The sequence below is a fragment of the Acipenser ruthenus genome, chromosome 6 (genome assembly GCF_902713425.1).
Source record: "Acipenser ruthenus chromosome 6, fAciRut3.2 maternal haplotype, whole genome shotgun sequence".
Classification (NCBI taxonomy): Eukaryota; Metazoa; Chordata; class Actinopteri; order Acipenseriformes; family Acipenseridae; genus Acipenser; species Acipenser ruthenus.
Window position 1 is genome coordinate 4,152,464 of NC_081194.1, and position 15,025 is coordinate 4,167,488.

The following is a 15,025-nucleotide window of genomic DNA, read 5'->3' on the forward strand; positions in this document are numbered from 1 at the left end:
ACCTGAGACCCCAAAACAGTGCGTCTCTGCGTGAATCCTGAAACGATTCAGGTGTGTTTTTATTAATTGGTTTAGTGGAAAAGCAAATTAAGATGGGTTCAAATTAGCAGAAAATGAAAAAAAAAGCAGTCCTGGTTATATAGACAACTGGAGTTTGTATCGGGCTTAGAATGCTCCATTTTGTCAATTTATTGAGTGTCTGTTTCATTCGAGAAATACACCTGGTGTATATGTTTAATGTATGTAGAGCTCATTCTAAATGTGCAATGGGAAAAACAATCAATCTGGGATTAGATATGGAGTCAAAATCTTGGCTTGCATAATTTGATCAACAGTGTAAAATGTTATCAATCTGGGGTCAGAGGCACTGAAATCAGTTCCTGAATTGGTCCAACCTCTGATTTTCATAAACGCTCCAGTGAGAGCCAGGCATTAGGGACCCTTTCACTACTGGAAGGTGTAATATAGACAATCTAGATCCAAAGATGTTCTGTGATACTAAAACAGAATCAGAATTAGACAAATGGTTCTACAAGTTAGCAAAAGTCAGGAAAATTGAATTTAAAAGCAATGTATGTTAATTATGTGTAATGTAATTATAAAGAACATTCTGTTGATAGTAATAGGATACTGAGTGGTATTTGGTTTACACGTTCATAATTAATTCATAAATTGCTGTGTATGTACAGGTACTGTAGGTATATGTGTGCAAGTCTCTGTTAAGAAACTACTATCTCCACGGTGCACCAAACTCCAGTTAATTCCAACCAAATTAATAATCTGAGACCTAAATGTAATGTAAATTGGTAGCCCCAACCACAGTGAGAGGGTATAAATAAGTAGCGTGGTTTATAGAAATACAAAAGTGTTTTACCTGGTGTACTGTTTCAGTATCATTAATCATATATTCTGGCAAGTCTAATTTGATACCTCCCCTTGCTAGCTAGTTCAATCAATGGTACCAAACATAGTTATGTTATCCAACGTAGATCAAAAAGACCTTTGCTACCAGCTGACCTCTCTTTTTTCCTGTAACTCACTGAAGACCTCTCTCTCTCTCTCTCTCTCTCTCTCTCTCTCTCTCTCTCTCTCTCTCTCTCTCTCTCTCTCTCAACCGGATCCTCTTAAAAAGCCCAAGAGCACTTGGCAGAATAAGTCTAAATAAAAAGACAGAACACAGTCATTCAAGGGTTACTCTTCAGCAGTCTAGGGAAATACCACAATTATTTACAATTAAAAAAGAAAAGAAACTTGCCCCACCTTGCATGTCTAACCTGGGGCAAAACTGTACTTTTTTTTCTACAAAAGAACAAAACCTACTGTACAGTCCAATATGGATTTAAAAAACTGGGCATCATTCCATTTATACATGTTTATAAATAATGGTATCATCTTTATGTAAGGGAATGTAATAGTTGAACGGCACATATTAGGTAAATTATTTACAAGCATTGAAACCGAAGTGAGCCTGGGTGGCCCACTCAAGAGAATTTTGGAGAATGATAATCTGACCTAAATTATTACAATTACATTTAAAATCAATAAAAGAAAACAAAAACAACAACATAGGTTAATTTACTTGAATTAAGAACCCATCAATTAATGCAATGTACATATACAGTTGTAGTCAAAAGTTTACATACCCCAATGGAAATGTATAATTTCTAGAAATTTCTTGAAAACAAAAATAATTTTAGTAAAAATATTTTGTAGCAGAAGTTACAAGAAATAGATGTCAACAATTATTTACTTCAGCATTTTTTTTGCAAAACTTCAAAAATGCTAATTAAAAAATATTCATACCCTTTGATGCTGTGATAGTATTGTCTACAAGGTGCTAGAAATTTCAATATGATAATGCAGAACCTAATTCTAGAAAAGTCTAGAAAATGCTGGATTGTAGGTGAACATTCTTAGAGAGTATAAAAGGGTTAGGCATAGGATGATTGCTACCAATAAGTCAATATGGGGAAAAAGTAAGGAGCTATCTGAAGACCTTAGTACCATGAGTCTACCTAGATTGTGTTATAGTGGTATTTTTTTGGAGCAACTGCAGACACTATTCCTGAACATTGGCTTGTTTTATAAAGCGCCCATTATTCTTAGCCAATGTTTCCTACTTTTTTTAAAGGGCAGAAAAATCAGGAAGTAACAGGAAGGGATAACCAGGAATGAAGGAATACAATTGTACTTGAATGCAGAAAAAAAGCAATGCATTTACAAGGTAATGTATCACAATTGGATTTCTGAAGTTACATAATTCAGATACTATGTTGCTTTTCAGCTGAACAGTTTGCACTATAAAGTACCTTGATAGCTCATGTTTTTGTAATAAACTGATCTTCTCATTGTAATAACTACTGAAAGGAATTCTCAAGCTCACTTCTGACACAACAAGCCATTGGACTTTGACTTGCAGTGAATACTGTCTGCTGAATTACACAACTGGTTTAATCCTTACCCCGTTTGCGTAATCATGTATGGAATCACTTTACAAAAAACATATCACGAATCCTGGAAAAATGTGACCACATATAGTAAAGCAAAATAATTTTCTTTTTTTTTTTAATATATATAAATGTACAACAGGACACTTCATTTTTTTTTTTTTCAAACGTGTGCTAAATGACCAATAAATCTTAAAGTCCATTCTAAAAATACATAAAATATAACATTTGTTGCATTGCATCATGTAAGCAGATTAAACCATTTTCAGATAATAAAGATTATGAAAACAAAAGAAATCGGTTGGTGTTTGTAATAATAAACTATTTGGGGCATTGTTGTAAAGGTGTGGTTAATAAGACAAATCATAAGAAGGATAATGCTTCAAGTTTCAAGATTTTAGCTGGACAATCATCATGTTACTGTAATATTATCACTATTTGTATAGATTTATATATCAATTTCTACATAGTGGTAAGAAACAGCATGAATTTGTGGTTTATAGAATGGAGGATCAGAACATGACATTGTATCGTAAAACACATAACATATTCAATCAATCACATTCCTTTACAATCTATCTGTCACAAAGGCAACATGCTTTGGCTGAGCGTGTCAGTAAAAGCATTGCCAAAATAATGCAGTGCTGTCAGTGGTATTTAGAATAAAATCTGAATAGTTCTCACAGAACTGGCTGTGTGGTCCAGTGGTTAAAGAAAAGGGCTTGCAACCAGGAGGTCCCCGGTTCAAATCCCACCTCAGCCACTGACTCATTGTGTGACCCTGAGCAAGTCACTTAACCTCCTTGTGCTCTGTCTTTCGGGTAAGACGTAATTGTAAGTGACTCTGCAGCTGATGCATAGTTCACACACCCAAGTCTCTGTAAGTCGCCTTGGATAAAGGCGTCTTCTAAATAAACTAATAATAATAAAAGATAACAATTAAAACAAAATGTAGACTGCGATGTAGAGCTAGGAAATATGACATGTTTTCCCAATCCTGTCTGAACTTCAGCTGGTTTCCAATTAAAGAGCATATTGTTTTTGAACTGCTTCGAAGGCCAGGCTCATATCTGTCAGAACAGATTACTCCCCACTGCTCATCCTCCACAGGCCTCTGCTAATGGTCAGCTGGTAATTTTCAGAACAGAACTTGCTTGTTTAGTAACAGGACTAGAAACAGGAATGTTAAAGACACATACTCACTGTATGTACAAAATAGTTTTTAGGTCGTTCATTGCTTTCTCAGTTGCTTAAGGAATGTTACAGAATTGAACTGTATCAATGTCAGCCAAAAAGTTTTGGTTTCCTGTTTGTGAAATGTGAGTGAACTTATACTTCTTTAATAAGGGTGTCCAGCTTTTAATAAAAATATATACAAGTTTATCCAAATTATGCAATGCTGTAACATAAGAACATAAGAACGTTTACAAACGAGAGGAGGCCATTCGGCCCATCTTGCTCGTTTGGTTGTTAGTAGCTTATTGATCCCAGAATCTTGTCAAGCAGCTTCCTAAAGGATCCCAGGGTGTCAGCTTCAACAACATTACTGGGGAGTTGGTTCCAGACCCTCACAATTCTCTGTGTAAAAAATGTGCCTCATATTTTCTGTTCTGAATACCTCTTTATCTAAACTCCATTTGTGACCCCTGGTCCTTGTTTCTTTTTTCAGGTCGGAAAAGTCCCCTGGGTCGACATTATTAATACCTTTTAGGATTTTGAATGCTTGAATCAGATCACCGCGTAGTCTTCTTTGTTCAAGACTGAATAGATTCAGTTCTTTTAGCCTGTCTGCATATGACATGCCTTTTAAACCTGGGATAATTCTGGTCGCTCTTTGCGCTCTTTCTAGAGCAGCAATATTCTTTTTGTAGCGAGGTGACCAGAACTGAACACAATATTCTAGATGAGGTCTTACTAATGCATTGTAAAATTTTAACATTACTTCCCTTGATTTAAATTCAACACTTCTCACAATATATCCGAGCATCTCGTTGGCCTTTTTTATAGCTTCCGCACATTGTAACATAAAATACAAATTTGCCTCTTTCTTAAACCCAGATGTTAATCAATAAAACTCTTTACAAAAAATGAGTATAACCTCTACTGCTTATACATTTATATAAATATGCAAGCAAGATATTTCAGTTTTTTATTTTTCTTAAAAATATTTCCCAACATAAAACCAATGTCACCTTACAATAACTGATTTTGAGTTTCAGTGTTTTAAAATAAAATATCAAACAGAACGAAATTTCAATGTACCATTTGTAATTCAGTAATATGAGAGAATTGGTCATGGGTCTGAATACTTTTGCAAGGCACTGTATATATATATATATATATATATATATATATATATATATATATATATATATATATATATATATATATGTAAGCAATAAGACCCGACACAGAGGGCATTACCAGGCATTATACGACCGTTTGGGTAATGGGGCCAGATGCGAAGTGTTACAGCACAATTAACTATAATTTTTATTGTTTTCAAATTAATTTATTTAGGTTTTCCTTTTTTTAACATATCCTTCCACATAAGCACTCTAAAATGAATGTTCTATAAATATAGTCCTCCATAACAACGATCTTCTCTATAAAATGAGTGTACAAAACAGCGTTTTAAAACTGTATACTTTTATTTGAATAAACAGAGAACAAAGGATTGTGAACATGTAATATTATTATTATTATTATTATTATTATTATTATTATTATTATTATTATTATTATTACCAGGCAATGGACGTGGGGAGCAATCTATTATTCATATACTTTGACATTTAATGTCCCGGGAAGTCTTACAGATTTCCCAGGACAGCTGCCTCAAAAAGAGAACAATCCAGGAAAAACCAGAATGGGTGATTAACTCTAGTTTAATAAATCCTGCGCACCTGTGCTGGCATTTCAACTCCAACTCCTTTGTCTTGCAATGCGGTTACCCACACATGTGACATGAGTACCTTGTCACAATACTGTTTAAATGTTGATCAATGTGCAGGAATCTTCATAAAAGTACTATATATGTTCAATTCAAATTTGCCGTTTTGTCATTATTCTGATACAGAGAAATGCCAAACCCTATTATAGTGAACACCCTGTATAACAAACATTTCTCCAGGTCCCAGGAGTGTTCGTTATAGTGAAGTTATCCTGTGAAGTTATATATATATATATATATATATATATATACTTTTTATTTTATTTTACTGAAAGTGTTTTTCGACAATTTATGGAATACACAAAATATTTATTTCCTAAACATTTCAACTTACTTCTCTAAAGTAAGTATCAGCTTGTACAATGGCACTTTCTTAAAGTGATTTGCTTGCTACAAGAAGGTATTTTACATCACAACTTAAAACTCAAATATAGGTTATTTGAAGCAAAACACATTTTCTATCTTCACTGCGGAAATGAGACGCCCATGACTTTGTGTTGGATATTCTGCTGCACAGTGGTACTTTAACTGCTCCAGAAAAAAAAAAAAAAACTGCCAATCTGAACTGAAAATAAATCCAGCCTAGGCCTTTTCTCCTTTTCATAACACCTGTACACAGAATGAAAAACACAGCCTACAGCTTTTGACTGGAAATATTCATTGACAACCACTTGCATAATCCTCTAGTCTCTAAAATTCCTGCATGAGAAGCATTTTATTGAAAAATAGAAACAGGAAGAAGTGGTGTACTTGACAAACGTGTTTGAGCAAAAGACTGCATGTTCAGTCAGCACCTGGCATTGACCCACCTCTCGTTCATCAGTCACTCACATTTAGCTGTCGGTCATTTTTTTACAATAAAAGGTTAAAATACTGTGTCATTGCTGATATAGCATTAGATAAAGTAAAAGTAAGTGCGAGCCAACATTACTGCTCTTATCATAAATGCATTTGTGCTTATTTATAGTGCCAGTGTTGCAAGCAGTACGTTTGTTGTTTTCACCATTTATATACAGCACAGTTCAGAACTGTGAATGTCGTTTTCCAGTACTGGAACTAACATTGCAATATAAACTGTATGCACACTATTGAAAATGTTATGTAATTTGATACATTCTAAATCAGACATTTTTCATTATACAAAACATATGTGCTTTTAGTGATTATTTCTGGTATAATTATGTTATAAATATAGTTCTTAGCATTGGTAAACCAACCATGAATACCTCGCTTAATTGTTGGTATTTGTTGAGATGGGACTGGTCACACACTGCTAAGAACAATTTTATGACCTTGTTGAGACATTCTTTCATATACAAAGCACCTCATATGGTTCAGCACCACCTTTTTTATAAAAAAAGTTTTGATGCACACAAATGCCTTTATGAGATATATATATATATATATAGAGAGAGAGAGAGAGAGAGAGAGAGAGAGAGAGAGAGAGAGAGAGAGACAAAGAGAGAGAGAGAGAGAGAGAGAGAGAGAGACAGAGAGAGAGAGACAGAGAGAGAGAGAGAGAGAGAGACAGAGAGAGAGAGAGAGAGAGAGAGAGACAGAGACAGAGAGAGAGACAGAGAGAGAGAGAGAGAGGAGAGAGAGAGAGAGAGACAAAGAGAGATATCTCTTAGTCAGGGGAGGGGTCGGATAAACAACAGCTGACAAAATTACAATATAAGGTATTGAACAGCCGAACATGCCGCTAAACCGTCCAATGCATTTAAGTGAAAATAATTTTGGGCAACCTACCAAAAAAAATAAAGGCATATTCATTATTAATAGACATTGACAAACAATTTGTTCCATGGGATTCTTGGAAATTGGCTCCAAAAAAGTATTAACACGTGAATAATTTATTCTGAAACCGGTCCAATAATTGAATGATCCTGTCACAAAAACCTCAGCAGGTTTAATCTGCATAGATGTTATATGCAGCAGGAGTGCAAATGAACATGACAATGTTTTTAAGATTGTAGCTACAGAATGTGTACCTTAACCGTTTCGCTGCTAGGGCTTTTGGGACCCTCAGCGCTGGAGTTTTTATATATTGTTTTTTCAGCACAATCTGAACTTTTCAGTGATGTTTCATTTGTGGACATATCTGGTCAACTGATTGAAATACTGCAGGTTAAATATAAAATAAAATGAAAAATGTAATTTTCTATGTAACTTTAAATCCCTGGAAAAGTTATTTCTTAACATGGTAATAAAATTGTATATGTTTCACATTGCCAATATGTTGACTATATATATGAAGAAAAAAAATATATTCTAACAGTTGTTATGTTTCTGTCACGGCTGCTTAAACATTATTATTAAAAAACACAAACATAAAAAATAGAACACTGCTAGGTCAAATAATCTTTATGTTTTTCCTAGTGTGAACTTTGGGGCACAACTATATCTTTTCTAAAACTAGATAAATACAAAATTCAAACTATAGGACATTATTTTGCTTGGAATAAAATCACAGGGAGAACTTTTTAACCCAAAGGTTTATTAATTTGTTGCTTTCCGGCAGTGCGAGAGATAATTATACCATTTTAATGTGTGACACATTCAAGCTGCAGCGTTTACACATCTTCAAAAGATTATCTGCCTCATTTTTCATGTAAAGTGGTATTAGTATCTTCTGTATTCGATGCCTGGATAATGGTTACTTCTTTGTGGTTATGTTAATGCTTATATATTTATCTCCTGTCACACATCTCAAAGAAGAACAAAGCCACTGACCTCTGAAAGAGGAATTGATCTGAAGAAGCCAGGTCAGCAGGGTGGACCAAGACAAAGCTGCGCACTCAAGGGGTCTGCCTGAAAAGTGGAGATTAGGGAGGTGGAGGGTAAATTTGTGCCTGGGATTGCATCAGTAAACAAACAGATAAGAACAAAAGTCAACTGTGATTTACTTTATTTTAATATTGCATCAGCAACAGCCAGGTGCATTCCCCTAAGGTTTCAATAAGTTAGAAAGGTGGGATCAAAGGGAGAAGCTATCCCCCTTCAAGGCCCTGTTTCGGTTGTAGCAGCGCTCACAAATGGTTAAACCCTTTAAGAAGGTGTTAATGAGTCACCAAGGAATTATATGTTATTGTACAATTGAACCAAGCTGTGGCACAGTGCAGCTTTAAAATCAAATGAAAGAAATGTAACTTTCACATGGTAAAGAGTTTAGTTTAAATGTATCATAGTTCCAAAAATAGGATTAAGGGTGGGAGGTTCACTGCTGTTCCTCAGAAATAGAATTCATCACTCCTGGGGGGAAAAAAGTAAAAAAAAAAAAAAGCTTATTTTGCAAAGAAACTCAGTACAGCCGTACATTATTAAGTAAAAACAATGGTGCCATATAGGGCATTATGGTATTTTTTAAATAACTTAAGGGAATGCCTCCATCCATCGCTACCTATATATATATATATATATATATATATATATATATATTGTAAGACAGCGTGGGGGGGGGGGGGGGTTAAATCCTCCCTGCAGAAAAACATGTGCGTAGGCACATTTGTTTGTTTAATTGTTTCATTTAATTTGTTAATTGTTGTTTAATTCATTGTTTAATTATGTGGTTGTTAATTATCCCCTGCACCTGGTGGTAACTGTAAATTAGAACCAGGTGCAGAGTATTTAAGAGAGGCAGTCAGTCTGCTCAGGGCTGCAGTGTGAAGAGCCCACTTGTGAGTGTGTGTATGCAAATGTACAAAGGAAGATAGAGTGAAACCTTTTTGGAGTGAAAACCTGTGATTGTTTTGTTTTGTTGTGGTTTTTTGGTGGGGAAACAGCTTAGCCGTCCCACTGGTAGTCAGGGTGTTCCTGTCGCTGTTTTAGTTAGGGCTTGAAAAAGAGCTAGGTGTTTATTTTGTGTTTTGATTTGTTTTGTTAATTAAAAATAGCGCGTCAGCGCGACAAAATCCATTTCTGGTGTCTTGGGTCTATTTTTAAAGGGACAACGAACCCGAGTGGGTGCAGTTCATTTACATGTGGTGGCAGCGTGTGTGGGCGCCCCTATAACCCAGAAAAATGGATTTTAGAGAATTGATTGACAAGATCAATTGAAATACCACTGCTCAAGTGGAGCAGACAGAAAGGTGGAGACTGGAGCTGGGACTGCCGAAGAGAGAGCCCACAGAGCTGAACTTGCTGCTCCAGAAGTGGGAGGTGGAGCTGCCGTCCCGAGAGCCAGAGGGGGTAGAGCTGCCGTCCCGAGAGCCAGAGGGGGTGGAGCTGCCGTCCCAAGAGCCAGAGGGGGTGGAGCTGCCGTCCCGAGAGCCAGAGGGGGTGGAGACGTGGCCGTCTCAGGAGCCACTGGCTACAGTCAAGGGGGAGGAGGTCTCTCAAACACCAACCGTGCAAGTGAGTCCGGCGCTGCCGAGGGAGGTTCCCGGTCCCGTCATCGTGGACACCTGGCCGGAATGCCAAGACCTCCCTGCACTGGACCTTGCTCCCAGATCGCAGCACTGCCAGGCACAGCTGCCTGCCTGGTCCCTTGCTCCACTCCCCCTGCAGCCGCAGACGTCATATCTTGGGAGGCAGACGTCACATGCGCTCCCCCTTCCTCCCACTATGTTCCCCCTGAGGCTGCAGACGTCGCTGCGCCGGTCCACAGCCACGGACCTCTGCCTGTCAGTTCCTGCACCCAATCACCGGCCTGCGCTGTGGTCGCCCTGGACAAGCCGTCTGGGTCCCTCCTCACCGGTCCTAGGTCCCTCCCTGGAAACTATAGCCGCACCTCTTACAGATTTGACCAAGGGTCGGAAAAATCAGCCCATCCAGTGATCACAAGAGTGTTAGGTGGCATTCCAGGATCTGAAACATGCCGTAGTATCTAGACCAGTATTGAGAAACCCTGACTTTGAGTAAGATTTTATCTTGCAGACTGACGCCTCTGCTGTGGGCTATGGGGAGGTCCTAGCACAAGACTTTGATGGGGAAGAACACCCCATCATGTACTTAAGCAGAAAGCTCCTTCCCCGGGAACAACATTTTTTCAACGATATAGAAAGAGTGTCTAGCGATTAGGTGGGCAGTGGAGAGTTTGAAATATTATTTGTGGGGAGGCTGCTTCACCCTCTATACCAGTGGTGGCCTATACACCAAGTATTGGGGTCCATTTTGGTGGATCGCAATGGGCGCTGTGATCCACCAGCAATAAAGTGAACTTGAGTACAATAAAGTAAAACCCTTTTGACCAATTGGGATTATCTAGCTTGAAGCCAGTGGTGACCAATATGTTAAGGTAGCAATGAAAAAAAAATAACAAAACAGAATGCAAACGGATCAGCATTTTCAACTTTAAAAAAGTACAAACTATTCCTATAAACATATGGACACTCAAGCATTTTTGTATCTGAGGAAAAGGAAGTCCTGAAAGCTGCTGTGTAATGTAGCTGCTGTGTAACATAGCTTGTTGCTCGGGTTACTGAGGTATGGAAGCCAGAGTACAGTTTTTAGTGCCATCGACTGTTTGGAATGAATGTAATTTATCTTTGTATGTATTCATAGTCAGAAATTATATTTTTAAATACACAATCAACCATGTTAAAACTATTCTATGCTTATGTGTTGATGCTTGTTCAGATGTGGACCAAGATCCACCAAAAATCTCTTGAGATCCACTAGTGGATCGCAATCCATGTATTGGCCATTACTGCTCTATACAGATCATGCCCCGCTGTGCTGGATGTAGGGAAAAGGATTCTAACCCTTGCCTCACCAGATGGTTCCTGACGCTGCAGCCTTACTGTTTTGAGGTCAAATACTGGGCAGGTAAGGACCATGTAAATGTCCTTACCTGCCCAGTGTGCTGTCTAGCATCCCTGAACTAACTTCTACCTCCTATTCCAGGATCATGCCGAAGCAAAGGGAAAGGGTATGTGAGCCAGCTCACAGACTTGCTGACAGGAGCAGGGGGAGATAATTGAGCAATAGGCTACAGGTGCTAATAGGTAGGATTAGTCAAGTGAAAAACATGACTAACTGATTGCCTGAATTGGCCAGCACCTCTAGCCTATGTAGCCAGCAATGGTCTCCTCTAGCCAAGGGAAATAAAAGTGCTGGGCAGGAAGTTGCAAGAAAAATAAAGAAAGGGAAAGCAGACCAGAGCGAGAGGCGAACGGGAGCAGTGAGATCTTTGCCAGCTTTTCTACAAGCAGGAGATCTCAACCCCAACACCAGCCCAAGGATTTGGATACCAGACCAACACCTCAAGGTCTAGGTTTCTGAAGTGCAATTATTATTTGCAAGGGACTTGGCAAACTAATTTGTTTTGTTGTACATTTTTTTAGCTGTTGGATTGCAAAGCCATTTTGGATCACGGCTTTGGGAAACAGGATAATTTTTTTTGTGGATTGTTTTTTTTTAAACTTTTTGTTTTCCTTTGCACGTGTTATTATTATTATTATTATTATTATTATTATTATTATTAATATTATTATTATTATTATTATTATTATTATTATTATTATTATTATTATATATTTTTTTTATTTATTTATTTATTTATTTATTTCTTTCTTTCTTTCTTTCTTAGCAGACGCCCTTATCCAGGGCGACTTACAATTCTTACAAGATATCACATTATTTTTACATACAATTACCCATTTATACATTTGGGTTTTTACTGGAGCAATCTAGGTAAAGTACCTTGCTCAAGGGTACTGCAGCAGTGTCCCCCACCTGGGATTGAACCCATGACCCTCTGGTCAAGAGTCCAGAGCCCTAACCACTACTCCACACTGCTGCCCTAACCACTACTCCACACTGCTGATTGTCGGGGTAACTGTGGTGCCAGCCGATAAAAGAAAATAATAAAAACCTGTATAAATCTGTTAGTTCCATGCAATTATCTGTGCCTACATTCGACTAGCTTACAGTGTGTGTGTGTGTGTGTGTGTGTGTATATATATATATATGTATATATATATATATATATATATATATATATATATATATATATATATATATATATATATGGGGGGGGGGGGTATATTTTATTTTATGTCCAGTGTGGTGTGAAGGAACATATTTAGAAACTAGCCACAAGGCAATAAAATTGATTCCTGGTATAGCTGTAAGACCTCCACAGAGTGGGGGTATAATTCATTACTTGGAGCCTTGTACTGTACAAGTGGTTAAAAATTGATAAATGCTAAAGCAGGCATGATGTTTTATGTGTTCTCTGCAGTTGTAAAGCTTCCATATTTCTTTTCCCATCACTTGGCACTTGATCATGCATTGAAATTTAAAACCTGTTAAATCTTAGTCTTAGTAAATTACATTCAGCAAGACGCAATAATGTGGATAGGGAGACAAAAGGGCCTTTTAGTAATCTGGTTGAGACGGGGATATTTACAGCCAGGTGAGGTCATCTGTTTAGTGCTTGTTGTTTATGGGCAGCTACGATATCCTGGAATTCATTTTCTTTTGTAAAATACTACTGAAACAGAATCAGGATTTGAATACTTCATGTAATCATACCAATCAAATAAATAATGATTCTGATGTATAAAACATAGGCCCTTATTATAAACAAGGCCTGTTTCAATTCAAAGACAACCAACAACTATACTTTTGTGATATTTACTGAGCATTTTATGTCAGAGCTGCCGATAGGCCCCTCCGGGGAGTGACATCCTCAGTCCCGCCTACTGAGGGAATAAGTATTCACTCCATGGAGATCACATTCTCTTTTGCATCGAACCCGCGAAGGCGAGTGGCCCGCAGAAAGATTTGGTTGTCACAGGCCAAGGTTCCGGATGCAGACAAGTCGGCCTTATTGGACAAGCCTATCTTCCCTGGCTATACCTTCGGGCCAGCAGAGGAGATACTGCAATGCTCCCACCTTTCGGCTATGACCTGGGCAAAAAGGAACCTGCTATCCATCTGGGCTGTTCATCTTCCTGGAGTGGTGAATTGGGCGGTGGACCTCCTCTCGAGGGAAGGTCCTCACCCGTCAGAATTGCAGTTCCACCCTCAGATGGTAGAGCGCATTTGGGAATGGTTCGTGAGGGCCCGAGTAGATCGCATGGCAGAAACGACTCACTTCCCCTATGGTTCTCCCTCCACCGCTGCGGCAGTCCACTAGGCCTCGACACCCTAGTCCACAAGTGGCCCAGGATGCTGCTGTACGCATTCCCGACAATACCGTTGCTCCCGGCCTTCCTAAAGAAAGTTCGGAGAGAAGAGGCAACAGTTCTCCTGGTGGCCCCCAGATGGCCAGGAGAATCTGGTTTGCAAACCTTTGCCAGCTGCTGCAAGGCCAGCCCTGGGAGATCCTGCTGCGCATGGATCTCCTTAGTCAGGTGAGAGGCACTCTCTGGCACCCAAAACCAGGCAGACTCCAACTGTGGGTCTGGCCCCTGAACTGGACCATCTGTCCGCCTTAGGGCTCTCAGATGCAGTTGTCAGTACACTACATAATGCTAGGGCCTCCTCCACAAGGGCGTTGTATGCCTATAAGTGAAAGTATTTTCAGAAATGGTGTATGGCCGGAGGTCATGACCCCATTTATTCAATCAATCTTTATTTTATATAGCGCCATAGTGGACCACCATCACAAAGCACTTTATTGCTCTATGGCAATCATTTTACAGTTTCTGCAAGATTTGCTAGAGGAGGGTAGATCCCCCTCTACGCTGAAAGTGTACCTAGCAGCCATATCTGCATGCCATGTCCCCATTGACTCAGTGTCCCTTGGTGCTCATATACTAGCGACCTGTTTTCTAAAGGGCACGCAGAGGTTACGTCCTCCTAGAAAGGACATCCTCGCCGAATGGAGTCTAGATGTGGTATTGGAGGCTCTCACTAAGGCTTCATTTGCCGTGCACTCTACCAGAGGAGTGGCTAGATCATGAGTCCTCTTTAGAGGTGCCTCATTGACTGATATCTGTACTGTGGCTAGCTGGGCTATTCTGCATACATTGACCAGGTTATACCGACTCAATGTGGTAGATCCCTCTATGCCTTCACTGAGACACAAGGGTCATTGAGGTTGCACGCTCACACCACAAAGACTATTTGGTGGTAGCGAGACGTCCCTCATCTGCTGTCCGCTCACGCTCCCTCGCAATGGCTTTGATATGCTTTCCCAAAAGTATAGTTGTTAGTCGTCTTCGAATTGAAAGGGAATGACAGGTTACAGATGTAACCCTGGTTCCCTGAAAGAGAAGATGACCAACAAACCTTGCGAGGTCGCATCACTCGCATTCGTGGGTTCGATGCAAAAGAGAAAGTGATCTCCGCCCGAGTGACTACTTATTCCCTCGGTAGGCGGGACTGATGATATCACTTCCTGGAGGGGCCTATCGGCAGCTCTGACATAAATGCTCAGTAAATAACTGACCTGTGGCAGGCATATCCCAAAAGTATAGTTGTTAGTCGCCTTCTTTTTCAGGGAACCAAAATGTTATCATAGGATTAAACGTGTGTTGAAATATTGAACACAAAGCTCATAAAATGAGAAATCCACCTTCCAAAATGTTGTATAATACATTATTATTTGTATCAGTGCTTATGACAAAAAAAGCCGAGATACATTAAGGTGACTTGCTAAGAGGTTACAATCAAAAGAGTCAGTCCCTCCTGTGTGAATCTGCAGCAAGGTAAAAGAAGGAGGTTCACACACTGG